This window comes from Lithobates pipiens, unplaced genomic scaffold, assembly GCF_037356315.1.
Source record: "Lithobates pipiens isolate NorthernLeopardFrog02 unplaced genomic scaffold, aLitPip1_a1.2 Scaffold_28, whole genome shotgun sequence".
NCBI classification, from domain to species: domain Eukaryota; kingdom Metazoa; phylum Chordata; class Amphibia; order Anura; family Ranidae; genus Lithobates; species Lithobates pipiens.
In genome coordinates this window covers 11,897,209-11,917,492 of record NW_027507789.1, presented here as the reverse complement: position 1 = coordinate 11,917,492, position 20,284 = coordinate 11,897,209, and the positions used below count along the sequence as shown (strand labels likewise).

Sequence of the window (20,284 nt, the reverse complement as noted above, 5' to 3'; positions counted from 1 at the left end):
AAGGAAGTCAAAGCCGCTTCCAGCCACTGCATCCCTTGCAATTCCCGATGTCACAGCGAATCCCCATTACATAAGCAAAAAGGCGGAGAGAGAGATGACATCACTGCGTAAATATGGCTCACAGGGTCCACAAAAAGCTGCTGGAATTGGCAACTGGAGCTCTCAGTTTTCAAAAAACAAAACTCTTCACAAATGTTTAAGAGCCACCTCTGAGGGCCAGTGACTCTGATACACCAGATCAGATCTATACTGCTCAGAACAGGGCTCTGCTGGAACCACGGACTAGGCTAAACCTCATTAGGTGCATTTCATTTTTATTCACATTTATAATATTTTACTGTTGCCTTATTGTCTGTTAATTTTTTTAAATTCAACTCAGCACAGGGATGGGGGGAACCCCTCATAATGGGCACAGCGGGTGTACAGACCCAGGAACTCAGCACAGGGATGGTGGGAACCTCTCATAATGGGCACAGCAGGTGTACAGACCCGGGAGCTCAGCACAGGGATGGTGAGAACCCCTCATAATGTGCACAGCGGGTGTACAGACCCAGGAACTCAGCACAAGGATGGTGGGAACCCCTCATAATGGGCACAGCGGGTGTACAGACCCGGGAGCTCAGCACAGGGATGGTGAGAACCCCTCATAATGTGCACAGCGGGTGTACAGACCCAGGAACTCAGCACAAGGATGGTGGGAACCCCTCATAATGGGCACAGCGGGTGTACAGACCCGGGAACTCAGCACAGGGATGGTGGGAACCCCTCATAATGGGCACAGTGGGTGTACAGACCCCGGAACTCAGCACAGGGATGGTGAGAACCCCTCATAATGGGCACAGCAGGTGTACAGACCCCGGAACTCAGCACAGGGATGGTGAGAACCCCTCATAATGGGCACAGCAGGTGTACAGACCCTGGAACTCAGCACAGGGATGGTGAGAACCCCTCATAATGGGCACAGCAGGTGTACAGACCCCGGAACTCAGCACAGGGATGGTGAGAACCCCTCATAATGGGCACAGCGGGTGTACAGACCCCGGAACTCAGCACAGGGATGGTGAGAACCCCTCATAATGGGCACAGCGGGTGTACAGACCCGGGAACTCAGCACAGGGATGGTGGGAACCCCTCATAATGGGCACAGCAGGTGTACAGACCCAGGAACTCAGCACAGGGATGGCGAGAACCCCTCATAATGGGCACAGCGGGTGTACAGACCCGGGAACTCAGCACAGGGATGGTGGGAACCCCTCATAATGGGCACAGCGGGTGTACAGACCCAGGAACTCAGCACAGGGATGGTGGGAACCCCTCATAATGGGCACAGCGGGTGTACAGACCCAGGAACTCAGCACAGGGATGGTGGGAACCCCTCATAATGGGCACAGCTGGTGTACAGACCCAGGAACTCAGCACAGGGATGGTGGGAACCCCTCATAATGGGCACAGCAGGTGTTAACTCCCCAACAAAAAAATAAAAATCATAATAAAAAAAAGTAATAAATAAATAAACATCAGGAAGAAAAAGATGACGCGGATGAAAAAGTTAAAGAACATACCAAGAAATTCTGAAACAGATAATAGTTTTCTCTACTGGCTGGTAAAAAAACGTGTGTCCAAGGGGTAAGAATTCGTAAGCTGCAATATAATAAAAGTTTGCTTTTGGGCTTAAAGTGGTAGTTTGGTCAATTTTTTAACTTTTACCTACAGGAAAGCCTATAATAAGGATTACCTGTAGGTAAAAATAATATCTCCTAAACCTGTACGGTTTAGGAGATATTCCCCTCGGTATGCGCCGCTGACTGCAGCGGCGCATGCGCACAAGGGGGTTCTCTCCGTGAAAATCCGGCAGCGCTCATGCGGCCGGACTGAAATCTCCCGCGCGCATGCGCGGGAGTGACGATATCGCGGCTCCGGCCACTCACAGCGCCGGAGCCGCGATACCTGGAAGAGACGCCGAGGGAGCATGTCGGCTCCCTCGGCGTGGATCGGGCCAGATGTCGGGGCCTCGTTCTAAGGTAAGTATTTCATAATGAGCTAGTATGCGGTGCATACTAGCTCATTATGCATTTTGCTTTGCAGGTTTAAAAAAAAAAAAATAAAATTGCGGGTTTACTACCGCTTTAAATGTGATTTGTATATTGTACTGCGTCCTTTGCAGGGACAGAATGATCACTAAACAATTGTTCTTATAATTTATGAAAATGTTCAATATCCATTTATTGAAAGAGAAATCTTTAGCCATATGTGCGCTGATTGTCTCGGTCGGCTGTGCGGGATTACAAACGCACATAAAATATGTTGTAAATCCTCGCCGCAGCACAAATTTTATTTAATTTGTATATGTAAATAATTAATTGTCTTTAGAATGATTGTTACATATTTGGATGATGTTATCTAGTGTTGTATTATCACATAAGCACAGCATATTTTTTATTTATTTATGTAATAAATTTATTTGTTAGACATCTGGGTGATCATGATGTTATTGAATGTTGTATTATTACATAATCATACTACAATTGTGTTTATTTATTCATGTAATTAATTCATTGTGTTTTGAGATATTGTTACATATTTGGATGATGTTATCACATAAGAGCAGCACAATTTTATTTATTTATTTGTAAAAGTCACTCTGTTTTGAGATATTGTTACTTTCATTATCTCACAAAAGTAAGTACACCCCTCACATTTTTGTAAATCTTTTCTTCTATCTTTTCATGTGACAACACTGAAGAAATGACACTTGTCTACAATGTAAAGTAGTGAGTGTACAGCTTGTATAACGGTGTAAATTTGTCGTCCCCCTCAAAAAAACTCAACACACAGCCATTAATGTCTAAACCGCTGTCAACAAAAGTGAGTACACCCCTAGGTGAAAATGTCCAAACTGGGCCCAAAGTGTCAATATTTTGTGTGGCCGCCATTATTTTCCAGCACTGTCTTAACCCTCTTGGGCATGGAGGTCACCAGAGCTTCACAGGTCACCACTGGAGTCCTCTTCCCCTCCCCCATGATGACATCACGGAGCTGGTGGATGTTGGAGACCTTGTGCTCCTCCACCTTCCATTTGAGGATGCCCCACAGATGGTCAATAGGGTTTAGGTCTGGAGACATGCTTGGCCAGTCCATCACCTTTACCCTCAGCTTCTTTAGCAAGGCAGTGGTGGTGTTGGAGGTGTGTTTGGGGTGGTTATCATGTTGGAATACTGCCCTGCGGCCCAGTCTCTGAAGGGAGGGGATCATTCTCTGCTTCAGTATGTCACAGTACATGTTGGCATTCATGGTCCCCTCAATGATCTGTAGCCCCCCAGTGCCGGCAGCACTCATGCAACCCCAGACCATGACACTCCCACCACCATGCCTGACTGTAGACAAGACACACTTGTCTTTGTACTCCTCACCTGGTTGCCCCCACACACGCTTGTCACCATCTGACACCAAATACGTTTATCTTGGTCTCATCAGACCACAGGACATGGTTCCAGTAATCCATCTCCTTGGTCTTTTTGTCTTCAGAAAACTGTTTGCAGGCTTTCTTGTGCATTATCTTTAGAAGAGGCTTCCTTCTGGGACGACAGCCATGCAGACCAATTTGATGCAGTGTGCGGCGTATGGTCTGAGCACTGACAGGCTGAGCTCCTCCCCACCCCTACAACCTCTGCAGCAATGCTGGCAGCACTCATACGTCTATTTCCCAAAGACAACCTCTGGATATGACGCTGAGCACGTGACCTCAACTTCTTTGGTGGACCATGGCGAGGCCTGTTCTGAGTGAAACCTGTCCTGTTATACCGCTGTATGGTCTTGGCCACCGTGCTGCAGCTCAGTTTCAGGGTCTTGGCAATCTTCTTATAGCCTAGGCCATCTTTATGTAGAGCAACAATTCTTTTTTTTTCAGATCCTCAGAGAGTTCTTTGCCATGAGGTGCCATGTTGAACTTCCAGTGACCAGTATGAGAGAGTGAGAGCGATAACACCAAATTTAACACACCTGCTCCCCATTCACACCTGAGACCTTGTAACACTAACGAGTCACATGACACCGGGGGAGGGAAAAATGGCTAATTGGGCCCGATTTGGACATTTTCACTTAGGGGGTGCACTCACTTTTGTTGCCAGCGGTTTAGACATTAATGGCTGTGTGTTGAGTTATTTTGAGGGGACGGCAAATTTACACTGTTATACAAGCTGGACACTCACTACTTTACATTGTAGACAAGTGTCATTTCTTCAGTGTTGTCACATGAAAAGATAGAAGAAAAGATTTACAGAAATCTGAGGGGTGTACTCACTTTTGTGAGATTACTGTATTTGTTAAATTGTTACACATTTGCATGATTTTATTTAATGTTGCATTATCACATAAGCACAGCGCAATTTAATTGATTTGTATATGTCACTGTGTTCTGAGATAGTGTTACACATTTGGCCGATTTTTGTTGCGTTATCGCAGAAGCGCAGCACAATTTTATTTAATCCTCGCTTCATGCTTTGCACTGGGAAGGCGTCTGATTCTCTCTGCAGTTGCTGGATAAATCCTCCTCTTCATGTCATTATCTGCTTCGTACGGACAATTTCCTGGCGGGGGAAAAACGTAGATTGGCTCATTAATAACGAGGGGCGATCTCTGGACAAGGAGTTTAATGAAGCAATATAAATGATGGGGGAAGGTCTCCCGCTCCCGGAGGGAATCGGCTCTTCCCAGCTGGAGATGAGTTTAACAAAAATCCATTTTCAGCGCAAATTTCCAAATCCGCATTGAATGACAGTAAGGCCTCGTTCCTCGTTCACACAGGTGAACCCCGTCCATGCGGGAGCCACGTTTGCCCACATGGGTATGCGCAGGTGCAGTGCAGGGATGAGGTCATCTAGAGCCCAGGGACATGGCAAACTGCCCCCCCCCCCAAAATATATAAGCATTATGTGTCAGCAAATCCCCCCCCCACAGATCCACCCCATTGCTGACACCCCCCCCCCCCCCTCCTAGCACAAGTCTTTACCCCCATCCTCCAAATCCCCCCCCAACACAAATGTCCCTCTCAAAAAAAAAGCCCCCCCCAGCACAAATCCTCTACCCATCAAATATCCCCTCCTAGCACAAGTCTTTACCCTCATCCTCCAAATCCCCCCCTCCAACACAAATGCCCATCTAAAAAAAAAAGCCCCCCCCCCCAGCACAAATCCTCTACCCATCAAATATCCCCTCCTAGCACAAGTCTTTACCCCCATCCTCCAAATCCCCCACCCCCAACACAAATGCCCATCTCAAAAAAAAGCCCCCCCCCCAGCACAAATACTCTACCCATCAAATATCCTCTCTGAGTACATATCCTCTCCGCCACACTCTAAATTCTCCTTCCAAATCCATGTTAAATGGACTGTAGTGTGTTTCTGCAAAACTGAAAACGCACTAAAGAAAATGCATAGGTGTGAACCAGGCTTTCATTTCCCCTCCGAGTACATATCTTCACCCCCACACTCCAAATACCCCCTCCTAGCACAAATCTGCTCCCTAAATCCCCCCCCCCCAGTAAAAATCCTCTACACCTCAAATTTCCATTCTGATACACATTCTCTGCCCCATACTCCACCCCCCCCCCAGTACAAATCCACTTCTTATATTTACCCTCCTTGCACAAAGCCCACCCCCCAGACAAAAATTTCCCTTCCTAGCACAATTCTCCTCCCCCTTCAACCATATCATATTTTGTTAGCATAAACCCCCCAAATCCCCCCTCCTAGCACAAATCCACTCCCTAAATTCTCCCCCCAGCACAATTTTCTTTCCCCTTCACCATATCACTTCTTCTAGCACTAACCACCCCTCCCCCCCAACAATCCTCCCCTCCTAGCACAGATCCTCTTTCCCCATCCCCCCTCCCAACACAAATCCCCCTAAATCATAACTCCTAGCAATCCTTACCCCCGATGTCCCCCCTCCCCCTCCCAACACAAATCCCCTCCCCCAATCTCCTTGCAGTGCCCCCCCCTCACATAAAAACCACAGTGCCCAGGGCAGCCACCCCTCCTTCCCACCCCTTGTCCTGGCTCTGCACAGGTGTTCCATGCATCCCTATGCAGACAGTCCCATTCATGTCACAGACACGGCCACTGCTCCCAGTCTGACAGCTGTGCCCGGCTCCAAATATGCATTGTCTGCATGGGACACATGTGCATCCCCGTGCAGGCAAGCAGGCTCCTGCACAGGTGTACACTGTAGTATGCGCATGTGAATGCAGCCTAAAGGGGAAATCAGAGCTTTCTATCCGCCGAGTCTACGGCCCCGTTCACACCTAGCGATTCTGTATTGTGTTCAGAATTGGCGCGATTCTTGATGTGATTCCAAATCACGCTAAATCGTGGCAAAACACACAGTGAGTATTTGGGTGCCATTCATTCTTAGACCTCATTCACTCTTCGTATAGCAGGAACTCACGTTCCCCCTTGAAATTTTTTTTTTGTGGGGGATTTACATGCGTTTCCACATATCGCACAGAGGGCACCTCACTACACTGGAATGGGCTGACCTATGCGCATCTCTTGTGAAAAAGAAGCTCCTGCACCCTATTGGGCGATAAGCTTGGCGCTATTTTTTTCCTGCATGTTTTTGTTGTGCAGCAAAATTCTAAATGGCATCCCAAACATTCTTCATGCATTTTCCTGTGGTTTTGGAGGGGGGGGGGCACTCTGATGGGGACCCCGATGTAAGGGGGGCTTTAATGGGGACGATGATGTAAAGGGGGACTCCGATGGGGACCCTGATGTAAAGTGGGACTCTGATTGGGATCCTGATGTAAGGGGCACTTTGATGGGGACCCTGATGTAAAGGGGGACTCTGTTACCGACCCTGATGTAAGTGAGACCCTAATGTAAGGTGAAACACTGATGGAGACCATGATGTAGGGGGACTCTGATGGGGACCCTGATGTAAAGGGGGACTCTGATGGGGACCCTGATGTAAAGGGGGACTCTGATGGGGACCCTGATGTAAAGGGGGACATTGATGGGGACCCTGATGTAAAGGGGGACTCTGATGGGGACCCTGATATAAAGGGGGACTCTGATGGGGATCCTGATGTAACGGGGGCTTTAATGGAGACCCTGGTGTAAAGGGGGACTCTGATGGTGACCTTGATGTAAAGGGAGACTCTGATAAGGACCATGATGTAAAAGGGAACTCTGATGGGGAGCCAGATGTAAAAGGGGCTCTAATGGGGTCCATCATGTTGAAAAGTACTCTGATGAGGACCCTGATGTAAAAGGGGACTCTGAGGAGGACACTGATGTAAAGAAGAACTTTGATGGTGACCCCAATATAAAGGGGAACTCTGATGGTGACCCTTATGTAAAGGTTGACTCTGATGGTGACCCTGATGTAAAGGGGGGCTCTGATGGGGACGCTGATGTAAAGGGGGACCCTGATGTAAAGGAGGATTCTGATGGCAAACCTGATATAATGGGGAACTCTGATGGGGACCCTGTTGTAAAGGGGGACTCTGATGGGGACCCTGATATAAAGGGGAACTCTGATGGGGACCCTGATGTAAAGGGGAACGCTGATGGGGACCCTGATGTAAAAGAGGACTCTGATAGGGACCCTGATGTAAAGGGGAACTCTGATGATGACCCTGATGTAAAGGGGGACTCTGATGGGGACCCTGATGTAAAGGGGGACTCTGATGGACTCTGAGTTTTATAGCCAATAATGCAGATTCATTTTAACATGTGTGCAAAAAATGAAAAAATGCTCCAGAGAGGAAATGGTTGAAACAAAAAAACAAATTTGAAATCCTCCAGCATCAGTTCTCCTCCACAGATCTGGATGAAGGTAATGACCCACAATGCCGATCCAACCAAGATCCATCCAATGGAGTCTCCAGCCCCCCTCCCCCTCCCCCTACCCTTTCCTGCCCAGGCTGGTGTCAGACCACTAACTGGAAGAATTGCGCACACTGCTGTCTGTTTATAGCTGTATCATTTCATTAGAAGCAGAGCAGCCGAACGTTCCAAGTAGATGTCATCTGGCTTTCGCCAAAAACCATTCGTCTTCCCTGAAATGTATTTGTCAGGCCTGTCAATGGGAAGGAGGATGATGCGAGGATGAAGCTCTGTTTACCATCTATAGAAGCAGACGGTGCTCCTCGCTCATCTCACACCCGCTCACCACATCACCCGGCTACATCCAGTGTGAAAACCCAATTAGAGCCTCAGATTGGACAGCTGGGCTTTGTAGTTCCAAAGGGGTCATTGATATAGTTATATTGAACGACACGTGTCCATTGGGTTCAATATTTCCATTAGAGTTTGTTGGGTCATTGGTAAAATAAAAAAATTGCCTACTTGCAGTCCCCACCAGGTGGCATGTGTGACAGGTGACAACACAGGAGCACAATTGGGAAAGAGGGAACGAGCGTTGTCACCCTATAACAGGAGGTGTCTGAACAAAACCCTTATGGCGGGATCACCAGGGATTATTTTGGGATCACCAGGGATTGTTTGAAATCTGAGGCAGATTTCAAACAATGAAAAAAGTTACCGGAAAATTAAAATCTCATTTGCTTTGCTTGCTGCGACACATTTCCTTCACCGCAGGGGCTCCACCTGGTGGTTATCTGTATGTAGACAGTGCAATCAACACATTTGTGAACTAATGCCTAAGCAGGAAACAGAACCTGCATACCGATCAAAAATTATGGCCCCCAGATTCTGAGACACTGTTAACCCTCCCCTCCAATACGGTACGTGTTTCGTCAGGGGTGGGCACACCCAAATCACGTAAACTTTGCAGGTTGGCCCCACCCAGTCCCCACCTCTGAATCAGCAAGGACCACCCACCCGTGACCCCAATTGTTGTGTGTGCATGTGCGTGTGCAGTGTTACTCAAAAAGGTTGATGCTGGGATTCCAGGACAGAGCCCGGGACACATCATTGGCAGCACAGAGGGCCAAGATGCGGGACTTTCCCGGCCAGTCCAGGACAGCTGACCTAAGTAAAGAACACATAAGGCTGCCTAGTCCCTTTTACATAAAAAAAAAATAACTTCCACTCAGAAATTACGTTTTAGATGTTCTGATCATCTACAACACATGTCATTTGCAGAATCGGGCCCTCCAGACCATTTTATGTGGCCCTCGCACCTCTCCTGCAGCTGCAGCAACCCCCTTGTTCCTGCCCCCACCTTGTCTTAGCAACTCGCAGCAGATAGGAGGACAGAACTCTTCCTACAGAACCTGCATCCCTTTGTGCAGCCACAGCACCACTTCATCTCCACCTCCCCTGGTCTCAACATTCAGCTGACTCCAGCCCTCCTCTGGTCCTCCTCCAGACTCTACGCCTTCAGCTTCCCAGATCTGCCCCTAGCTTCTTCCCAGCAGCAGCACAAGGTAAGGGGGGTGCCTTGTGATATATGGGAGGGTGAGGGACTCTTGACTTCTGATGTTGGGAGGGCTCTTGACATTTGATGTGGGGGGGGGTTGGGGTGCCTTGGACATCTATTATTACTGATACAACCAGCCCTTTGAGGGCAACCATGATGCCGATGCAAAAAAAAAAGATGGGGGAATAATTCAAATTTCTTTCCCTCAACCCATGGTATGTGGTCTGCTTAACACTAACTTGGTGACCACTTCAAACAGAAGGTTGGCTGCAAAAAGATTTTCTAGAATATTGGAAAATTCCCTTGAACTGGTCGCCAGTTAAAAACTGGAAGCATCACATACAAACCTCATCTCAGCTATGACTATGGATGGTGCCAAATCTGAATATCAATTAGACCTTGATTATGACTATGGATGGTGCCAATCTGAGTATCAAGTAGACCTTGATTATGACTATGGATGGTGCCAATCTGAGTATCAAGTAGACCTTGATTATGACTATGGATGGTGCCAATCTGAGTATCAAGTAGACCTTGATTATGACTATGGATGGTGTCAATCTGAGTATCAAGTAGACCTTGATTATGACTATGGCAGATGCCAATCTGAGTATCAAGTAGACCTTGATTATGACTATGGATGGTGCCAATCTGAGTATCATTATGACTATGGATGATGCCAATCTAAGTATCAAGTAGACCTTGATTATGACTATGGATGGTGTCAATCTAAGTATCATGACTATGGATGATGCTATGGATGATGCCAATCTAAGTATCAAGTAGACCTTGATTATGACTATGGATGGTGCCAATATGAGTATCAAGTAGACCTTGATTATGACTATGGTTGGTGCCAATCTGAGTATCTAGTAGACTTTGATTATAACTATGGATGGTGCCAATCTGAGTATCAAGTAGACCTTTATTACGACTATGGATGGTGCTAATCTGAGTATCACGTAGACCTTGATTATGACTATGGATGGTGCCAATCTGAGTATCAAGTAGACCTTCATTATGACTATGGATGATGCCAATCTGAGTATCAAGTAGACCTCGATTATGACTATGGATGGTGTCAATCTGAGTATCAAGTAGACGTTCATTATGACTATGGATGATGCCAATCTGAGTATCAATTAGACCTTGATTATGACTATGGATGGTGCCAATCAGAGTATCAAGTAGACCTTTATTATGACTATGGATGGTGCCAATCTGAGTATCAAGTAGACCTCGATTATGACTATGGATGGTGCCAATCTGAGTATCAAGTAGACCTTGATTATAACTATGGATGGTGCCAATCTGAGTATCAATTAGACCTTGATTGTAACTGTGGATGGTGCCAACTGTAAAGTAAAAGTTCAGGCCACCAACTTGTCCACGCCACCAGACACATTTTGCAAATGACAGAATGAAATTGTTCATTGATGACTGAGTAGGGTAGCCTAGGGGAATGCTTATCGAGTCATAATGAGCACTTGGGAGCATGGGAAGATGCCCTGAAGGTCTGGAACCTGTTACCCTTCCCTATTCACACCCCTAGCTAAAATGATCATTGTGCATGGCAACGGTCACATTTTTCTTACGGTACATGTGTAGCACAAACTTGGTGACTAATTCCAATAAAAGGTTTACTGCAATAGATTTTCCAGAATATTAGAAAATCTCTTCGACTTCCATAGCCAGTCACAATGAGCATCAAAAAGATGTCCTCAGGGACACTTGTCCATGGCCACAAGATTTGCAGAATATTAGAAAATCCCTTTAACTGGCCACCTATAAAACTGGTAATATTATATTTAAAACACAATTTGGTTGTCACTACGGGCCAATCTGAGTATCAAGTGACAAGTCAAGTCACCCACTTGTCCATGGTCACAAAACAGTTTTAGCAGGCGACAGAATGAATTTGAACTTTGAGAATTGGGCAGTGTATGGATGCCCAGTGAGCACTTGCGAGCATCAGAAAGATGTCTTCAGGATCAAGTCCCTGTTACCCATTTCTATTCACACCCCTCCTTAAAAGGAACTTTGTGCACCGCCCACAGCCAATGTCTCCAACTTCTTTCAATGCTACACGTGTAATAAACACACAATTGGAAAGGCAGTGCTATATCCCAATCTAATGTCAAAACAAACCCATCAGTACCTTAAATCAGTGGTCTCTAAACTGCAGCCCGGGGGCCAGATGCGGCCCTTTGCTTGTCTTTATCCCATCTTTGGGGCACTACTTCTCCCACTGACATCAACAATGTGGCATTGCTATTCCCACTGACACCAACAATGGAGCACTATATCTTCCACTGGCACCAACAATGAGGTATTATTCTTATGCCTGGCTCCAATGATGAGGCACTATTACTCACACTGGTACTGACAATGGGGCACTATTCCTCCAACTGGCACAAACAATGAGGCACTATTCCTCCCACTGGCACCAACGATGGGGCACTATTTCTCCCACTGGCACCAACGTTGGGGCACTATTCCTTCCACTGGCACCAATGATGGGGAACTATTTCTCCCACTGGCACCAACAACTGGGCATTATATTACCTACTGGCACCAACAACGGGGCACTATTCCTCCCACTGACACCAACAACGGGGCACTATTTCTCCCACTGGCACCAAGGATGGGGCACTATTCCTGCCACTGGCACTAAAGATGGAACACTATATCTCTCACTGGCACTAACGATGTGGCACTATATCTCTCACTGGTGCCAATGACGGGGTACTATATCTCCCACTGGCACCAATAAAGGGGCACCACCAGCACCAATTATGCGGCACTATTCCCCCCACTGGCACCAATGATGAGGCACTGTATCTCCCACTGGCACCAAAGATGGGGCACTATTCCTCCTACTGGCTCCAATGATAAGGGAACTTTGTGTAGAAAGTTTGGAGACCCCTGCCTTAAATGATAATGATATACGCTATTACAAATTATTTTAACATAGTACACAAAAATATCAAGTAATACTTCATAGATAAAGTGCTTTCAGTTCATCAGTTGCATAAGTAGTGTTCCAACATATAAAAATATAGTGTCCAAGTAAAGTTGAAAAAGGTATCGCAAGCTCCAAGGTGCTTCACAAGGTCTTTCTCTCATTGAGATGATGATAGTATACAGGAAAAAGAAGACCCCCACCTACTGTAAAATCCAGATAAAAGAAACTTTTGCAACCATTGAATTCAGATGATATGGCTGCCCTCAGATGTGGTGGCAGCATTCATTTTCTTTTTTCAAGCCAAGCACATTTTCTCATCCAAAAATCACTAAAAGCTGGTATAGCACTGGACCATAGAACAAGGGAATCTTGGCGCCGTGGTGGAGGAACCACGTGTGCACCTGGATTCACCTTCCTCGGTTACACGCCTATTTCTCCTGGGGCAGAGTTCCACAACAATTGCCCCAATAGTCACAACAATCGTTGGGCAATTATTGTGGAACTCTGAGGGAGTTGAAAACTGGAAGCATTACATCCAAAAGCACAACTTGGTTACAGCGGTGCCAATCTGAGTAACAAGTAGCAATTCAACTCACCCAGTTGTCCATGGCCACAAGACAACTTTAACAAGTGACAGAATGAACATGACCATTCATAACCAGATAGTGTAGGGATGATTGCCCAATGGGCACTTGCGAATATGGGAAAGATGCCATCCAGGTCTAGCCCCCGTAACCCCCTCTAATTACTATTCCTAGCTAAGATAAACTTTGTGCTCCACCACAGCCAATGTCCCCAACTTCTTTCAGCGGTACATGTCAAGCACCAACTTGGTGTCCACTTCCAACATACAGTTGGCTTCAAAAGATATTCCATAACATTAGTCAAAATCCTTTTGACTGGCCATCTGTGGACAACCAAGAATATCACATCCAAAACACAACTTGACTTTAACTGTGGATGTTGTCAAGTAACATTTCAAGTCACCCTATTGTCCATGTCCACAAGACAAGTTTTTACAAGTGACGGATAGAATTTGAGCATTGACATTCGGGTAGTGTAGGGATGACCAATGAGCACTTGTACAATCCTCAGGGTCATGCCACCCTTCCCTATTAACAGCCACGGCTAAAATATTTTTTTGTGCACCAACACAGCTAATGTCTCCTACTTATTTCAATGCTACATGTGTAGCACCAACTTGGTGTCCATTTCCAATAAAAGGCTGACTACAAAAGGTTTCCCAGCATATTACGCGGGGTGAGTGTCTTGAATCATTCCTTGACACCATCCACAGCCAAGCCAAGTTGTGTTTTGGATGTGATGTTCCCGATTTTCAACAGGTGGTCAACTAAAGTATTAAAAACAAAAGTTATTGGCGCACAAATGAATAAAACCTTTTGTAGAGAACGCTTTGTCCAAATGTTAGGTTAATTGTTGTCTCAAGGAGGACCTGTAAATAGTCTCAATGTGCAGCTGCTAGACCACTTTGGACGTGGTGGAAGAAAGCAGAAATTGAACCATCAGAAGGACAGCGCATCAGAGAGACTCATAGGTTGATGTAAAAAGCATAAAGACAATTTATTAAATGAGAAAGATAAAAGACTCAATAAAGGACGTTTGATCCTCCTGGGATCTTGAAACCTTTACATCAGTCAATCACGACAATAAAACAACAGTTGCTTGATGACAAATTAGCCCTGGCATCTTCTATTCGAGACTTTGAGATGTTGGTGACTACAAGGCTGTGTTACCGATGTAGTCTATTGTGCACGTAGATAAAAGGACTGTGAGTGATTAACTTCCAGAGGCAGGGGGAACCAGTAGAGTTCATATACAAATGAAAATAAATGATTGGAACTGATTTCCCAAAGTCACTCACTTTTATGAATGGCTGGACTGTAGGGCTGGGGCGCCGTCATGCTGGGCTGGAGGAGTGGAAGAGAAAGGGTCAATCCTGCTTCCTGTGCTCCGGGACGGGGGTGCAGTAAGCGCTGGAGAATGTTGGTCCAAGTTGAACACAAGGTGGCGTCCACCTTGTGTATCGGAGAGGCTTGGAGCGCAGCGCTCCGCTTCGCTTGCCCGAGCGGTTTGCGGGTCACTATTGGTCACGTGGAAGGCTCCGTAGCGAGGGGGGTTACCATGCCAACCGGCCTGCTAACATGTTTCGCGCGCATGCGCTTTATCAAAGCTGGTCAACTAAAGGTATCTTCTAATGCCGCGTACACGCGGCCAGACTTTCCGGCAGACTAGGTCCGATGGATTCAGTCCATCAGACAATCCGATCGTGTGTGGGCTAATCCGAACATTTTTGTTTAAAAAAAAAATCAGACGCACCTAGAAATAGAAAAAATCGGTCCAACTGATTCAATTTGGGAAAACCGTTCGTCTGTATGCTGGTCCGAAGGACCAAATAAGACGCAAGGGAAGCTATTGGCTACTGGCTATTGAACTTCCTTTTTTAGTCCCGTCTTACGTCATCACGTTCAAAATCAATGGTCTTTCGAAGGGACTTAGTCCTTTCGTGTGTGGCCAAGTCCGTTTGTACAGAAAGTCAGTGGGATCTCCGCCGAAGGTCCGTCGGAAAGACCGTCGGACCTAGTCTGACGGAATGTCCGGTCGTGTGTACGCGGCATTAGAAGATACCTTTAGTTGACCACCTGTTGAAAACCGGGAACATCACATCCAAAACACAACTTGGCTTGGCTGTGGATGGTGTCAAGGAACGATTCAAGTCACCCACTTGTCCATGGCCCCAAAACAGTTTTTGCAAGTGAAAATTAATCAAATCAAATTAATTTGAGCATTGATAATCATAACGCCCTTAGCCAATCACAATAAGGAATTGTTAGAATGGGAAAGATGCCCTCTGTATCCTTTTGATCCAGTCTCTGTTAAACTGCCCCCCCCCACACACACACACACACACACACACACATTCACTTGCATAGCTAAAATAGTATTTGTGCACCACCACAACCAATGTCTCCAACTTCTAGGAAAGATTCAAGTCGACCACTTGTCTTGGCCACAAGACAGTTTTTGCAAGTGACATAATTCATTTGAGCATTGGGTAGTGTAGGGACACCCAATGAGCACTTGTGGACCCCGTTAGGGTCCAGTCCCTGCTACCCTTCCTTATTAACAGCCCTAGCTAAAATGATCTTTGTGTGCTTCCACAGCCAATGTCTCCAACCTCTTTCAAAGACACATGTGTACCACCAACTTGGTGTACACTTCCAAAAAAAAAAAAAAAAGGTTGGCTGAAAAGGACTTTCCAGAAAGTTAGAAGGTACCTTTGACTGACCACCTGTTGAAAATCAGGAGCATCACCTCCAAAACACAACTTGGTTTGACAATGTATGGTGCCCAGTATCAAGGAACTACAACTTGTCCATGGCCAAAAAACAGTTTTGGGAGTGACGTAATTAATATGAGCATTGATAATCAGCACACCCTTAGCCAAGTACCATGACCAATTGTGAGAATGTGAAAGATGCCCCTAAGGAATCCCCTCCCCCCCCCCATTAACTACAACCCTAGCTAAAATAATCTTTGTGCATCACCACAGAAAATGTCTCCTACTTCTTTTAGCAGTGCACGGGTAGCTTTTATATTGGTTTACCAATATAAAGTTGGTTTCAAAAGATATTCCACAACATTAAACAAAATCCCTTTGACTGGTCTTCTGTGGAGAACCAAGAATAATACATCCAAAACTCAATTTGGCATCACTATGGATGTGCCAAGTATCAATTAACAATTCAAGTCGGCCAATTGTCCATGGCCACAAGACAGTTTTTGCAAGTGACGGAATGAATTTGAGAGTTGACATTTGGGCAGTATAGGGATGCCCAGTAAGCACTTGTGGACCCCTCAGGGTCCAGTCCCCATTGCCCTCCCATATTAACAGCCCTAGATAAAATGATCTTTATGCACCACCATAGCCAATGTCTCTAACTTATTTCAATGCTACATGCGTAGAAAAAACTTGGTGTCCACTTCCAATATAAGGTTGGTTGCAAATGATTTTCCAGAGCAGTAGGTCAATTGGCCACCTGTTGAAAACTAGAAGCATCATATCCAAAGCACAACTCAGACAATTTTAGCAAATGATAGAATGAATGTGAGCATTGATAATAAGGTAGTGTAGGGACGCTCAATGAGCACTTGCAAGTACTGGAAAGATGCCTTTAAGGTTTTGTCCCTCTTACCCCCCTCCTATTAATACCCCTCGCTAAAATAATCTTTGAGCACCACCACAGCCAAGGTCTTCAACTTCTTTCAATGGTACATGTGTAACACCAACTTGTTGCCCACTTCCAACACAAGGTAGCTTACAAATTATTTTTCTGAATATTAGAAGATATCTTTGACTTATCACCCGTTGAAAACTGGAACTATCACATCCAAAACACAACTTGACAGTAGATGGTGTCAAGTATCAAGGAATAATTCAAGTCATACAACTTAGTATCCACTTCCAATATAAGGTTGGCTTCAAACGATAGGGATGCCCAATGAGTACTTGTGGACCCCTTAGAGTTCAATCCCTGTTGCCCTCCCCTATTAGCATCCTTAGCTAAAATAATCTTTGTGCACCACCACAGCCAAAGCACCCATCTTGTTTCAACGGTACATGTGTAACACCAACTTTGTGTCTACTTCCAACATAAGGTAGGTTGAAAATGATTTTCCAGAATGTTAGAAGATATCTTTGACTGATCACCTGTTGAAAACTGGAAGCATCACATCCAGAGCACAACTCAGACAATTTTATCAAATTACAGAACGAATATGAGCATCGATAATCGATTAGTGTAGGGATGCTCAATGGGCACTTGCAAGCATGGGAAAGATGCCCTCAAGGTCTAGACCAGTGATGACACCCCAGATGTTTTGGAACTACATTTTCCATGATGCTCATGCACTCTGCAGTGTACATCATGGGAAATGTAGTTGCAAAACATCTGGGGTGTCAAGGTTCGCCATCACTGGTCTAGACCCTTTTACCCCCACCTAATAATACTCCTGGCTAAATCTTTATGCACCACCACAGCCAATGTCTCCCACTTCTTCCAAAGTTACATGAGTAGCACCAACTTGGTGGCCACTTCCGATGAAAGGTTGGCTGCAAATGATTCCCCAGATTACTCGGTTATGCCTATGGTAGGAGCCAAGACAACCCAGTTGTCTATGGCCACCAGACAGTCTTTTGCAATCGACACTAAATTTGAGCATTCATAATCGGTTAGCGTAGGGACACCCAATGAGCACTTGCAAGCTTCTCAAAAGTGTCTGCAGTGAAGATGCAACCATTCCCTTTTCTCTATGGAAAAGTGGAAGGATTCTTTCCCCCAAGCATGTGTGAGAGCTCCGTGTTGCAAGAAAAAAGTCACCACTGATTTACGACTTTGATGGAGATATATCATCTGCCTTCACGAGAGCGTCGCCTTAAGCAATTTTACCAAATCATATTTTTTTAATGATGAGCATCTGTTGACATGTTGTTTTCTGCATCCCAAACATATTGCACCGGTCCCCCTGCTTTCCTCCAACACATCCTCCGGGCCATCATCGGTGACCTCTGCTACCCGCGTTTTAAGGGCTCCCAGGCAGCCTTTCACATCTAATGATTCCACAACACTGGCTGCCAGAAAAAAATAAAAAAAACAACTCCCTTTCCTGCTACCAGTCATTAAAGTCACCGATAAGATGACTTCAAGTCACAATTTACTTTGAACAAATAAGCTTTTCGAGGGCAAACTGCCCAGATTGAGTTCCTATAGTAATGTGTTTGGAAAGCCCCTTTGCCCACAAAGCTGGGACTCAATTTAGACGATGCAGTTTTGGGTTCGAGTATTTTCATTACCAACCACATTTAGAAATGTTTGCGAGGATCCAGAAAGCCGCGGTCAAAATGCATGTGTAATTAAATTTAAAAAAAAAATGAAGGTAGTTGGGAAAGCAGAAAATTGATGCCGTCGGTGTCACCGCCTTACGCTTTAATGACAACACGAGAATCCGTGTTGCAACTAACGAAAATTTTGGCCATCTAAATGCTGCATGCGTAAAAAGAAAAGAAAAAAAAAACGCAGCAGCTGTAATAAATGTCTTTTTTTTTTGTTTTTTTTGCATTTTATGTAATTAGGGAAGGATGGTAGTTTGTAAGGGAACCAAAACAGGTGCACTTACCTGGACACAGGGAGCTGAAGTTTTAGGAGGAGACGGTCTCTCCAACCCTGGAAGTCAAAACGTCCAGCATGGCTAAGTTTTTCACCTGTGGGAAATCCGCTCAGGATGCGATGGAATCTGCAGCAGAGTGTCGGAGAACATTGGTGGGGGGGGGGGGTCGAGAGTGGGGGGGGGCTGATAGAGAGCGGTCCTTGTCTGTGTTTGTACAAGGGACTCCTCCTCAGCTGGTCCTCAGCTGCTCACCTCTGAGCTGTGTCTGCTCAGGCTGAAGCTCCTCTTCCATCTGAGCTGGTTGTGCAGCAACCGGAGAGGAGTACAAGCTCAGTTCCTCCTGCTCACCCACAGGGGGCGCTCTTCTCCAACTAGAGCTCTGCAAAGATGGAGACAGCATCACTTATGTCTCTTAATTCACTCTTTCTTCTTCATCTCACCATCTGTTTCTATCTCTCTTTCTTTCCCTCTCATTTATTTATTTTTTTCACCTCTTCCCTTCCTTTTGCTTTTTTTATTTTTTTCCACCATCTTTCCTTCTCTGTTGTTTCTTTCTATCTCCTTTTTTTTCTTCCCTAATATCTCATTACTTCTTGTCTTTATATGCCTCGCTCTTCTCATGTCATGCCTCCCCTCTCCGCTCTCTCTCTAGTCTGTGTCTCTGTTTTTCTCCCTCTCCTCTATTTATTCTCTCTATCACCATCCATCTATCACCTCTCTCTCCCTTCTTTATCTCCCTCCTCTCTGACTATCACTCTTATGCCGCGTACACACGATCGAATCGTCTGGCGTACTTAGTCCGACATACAATCCGACGGATAATCTGGCGGACTTTCTACCGAACGGACTTGGCCACACACGGACACACAGAAAGTCCGGCGCTTGCTAGCGCGATGATGTACAGCGCGTACGGCGGGACTAGAAAAAGGAAGTTCAATAGCCAGTAGCCGATAGCTTCCTTTTTCGTACTTGCTTCTGAGCATGCGTCATTCTTAGACCGCCGGACCAGCATACTGACAAACGTATTGTCCGCTGAAACCCAAGTCCGGCGGGAAGATTGGACTGCAAAAATACTTTCTTAGTCCGCCGGACTTCACGCTGGAAAAGTCCGCTGAAGCCCACACACGATCGAATTGTCCGCTGAAATGTGTTTCGGCGGACTAAGTACGCCGGACAATCTGATCGTGTGTACGCGGCATTACAGCGCCTTGAAAAAGTATTCATACCCCTTAAAGTTTTCCACATTGTGTCATGTTACAACCAAAAACGTAAATGTATTTTATTGGGATTTTATGTGATAGACCAACACAAAGTGGCTCATAATTATGAAGTGGAAGGAAAATGATAAATGGTTTGCAACATTTTTTACAAATAAATTAGGGCTGTGGAAATGAAAGATTAATTCCTCCATTAATTGATACATTTTTTTTGATCGATCAAAATTCTTTTGATCGGTACTCACCTTCCGGGTCTTCAGGGAGTTCTGTCGGAGATCCGTTGACATTGCGGACATTGACGTCACTGGCAGGGGCGGACTGACAACTCATGGGGCCCCCTGGGCAATAGGAGATTATGGGGCCCCCGGGCAATAGGAGATTATGGGCCCCCGGACAATAGGAGATTATGGGCCCCCGGGCAATAGGAGATTATGGGGCCCCCGGACAATAGGAGATTATGGGCCCCCAGACAATAGGAGATTATGGGCCCCCGGGCAATAGGAGAAGATTATGGGGCCCCCGGGCAATAGGA

The 20,284-nt window shown here is 45.8% G+C and overlaps 1 protein-coding gene across 1 annotated transcript in view; it reads right to left on the bottom strand.

Annotated features, from left to right (window-relative positions):
- The window catches only part of SSTR2 (somatostatin receptor 2), a 30,605-nt gene extending 11,652 nt beyond the window's left edge, over positions 1–18,953 (bottom strand). The window contains exon 1 of the mRNA XM_077458679.1: positions 18,545–18,953. The gene's annotated coding sequence lies outside the window, so the exon portion shown is untranslated. The remainder of the gene's footprint in view (positions 1–18,544) is intronic.
- Positions 18,954–20,284: the final 1,331 nt, after the last annotated feature.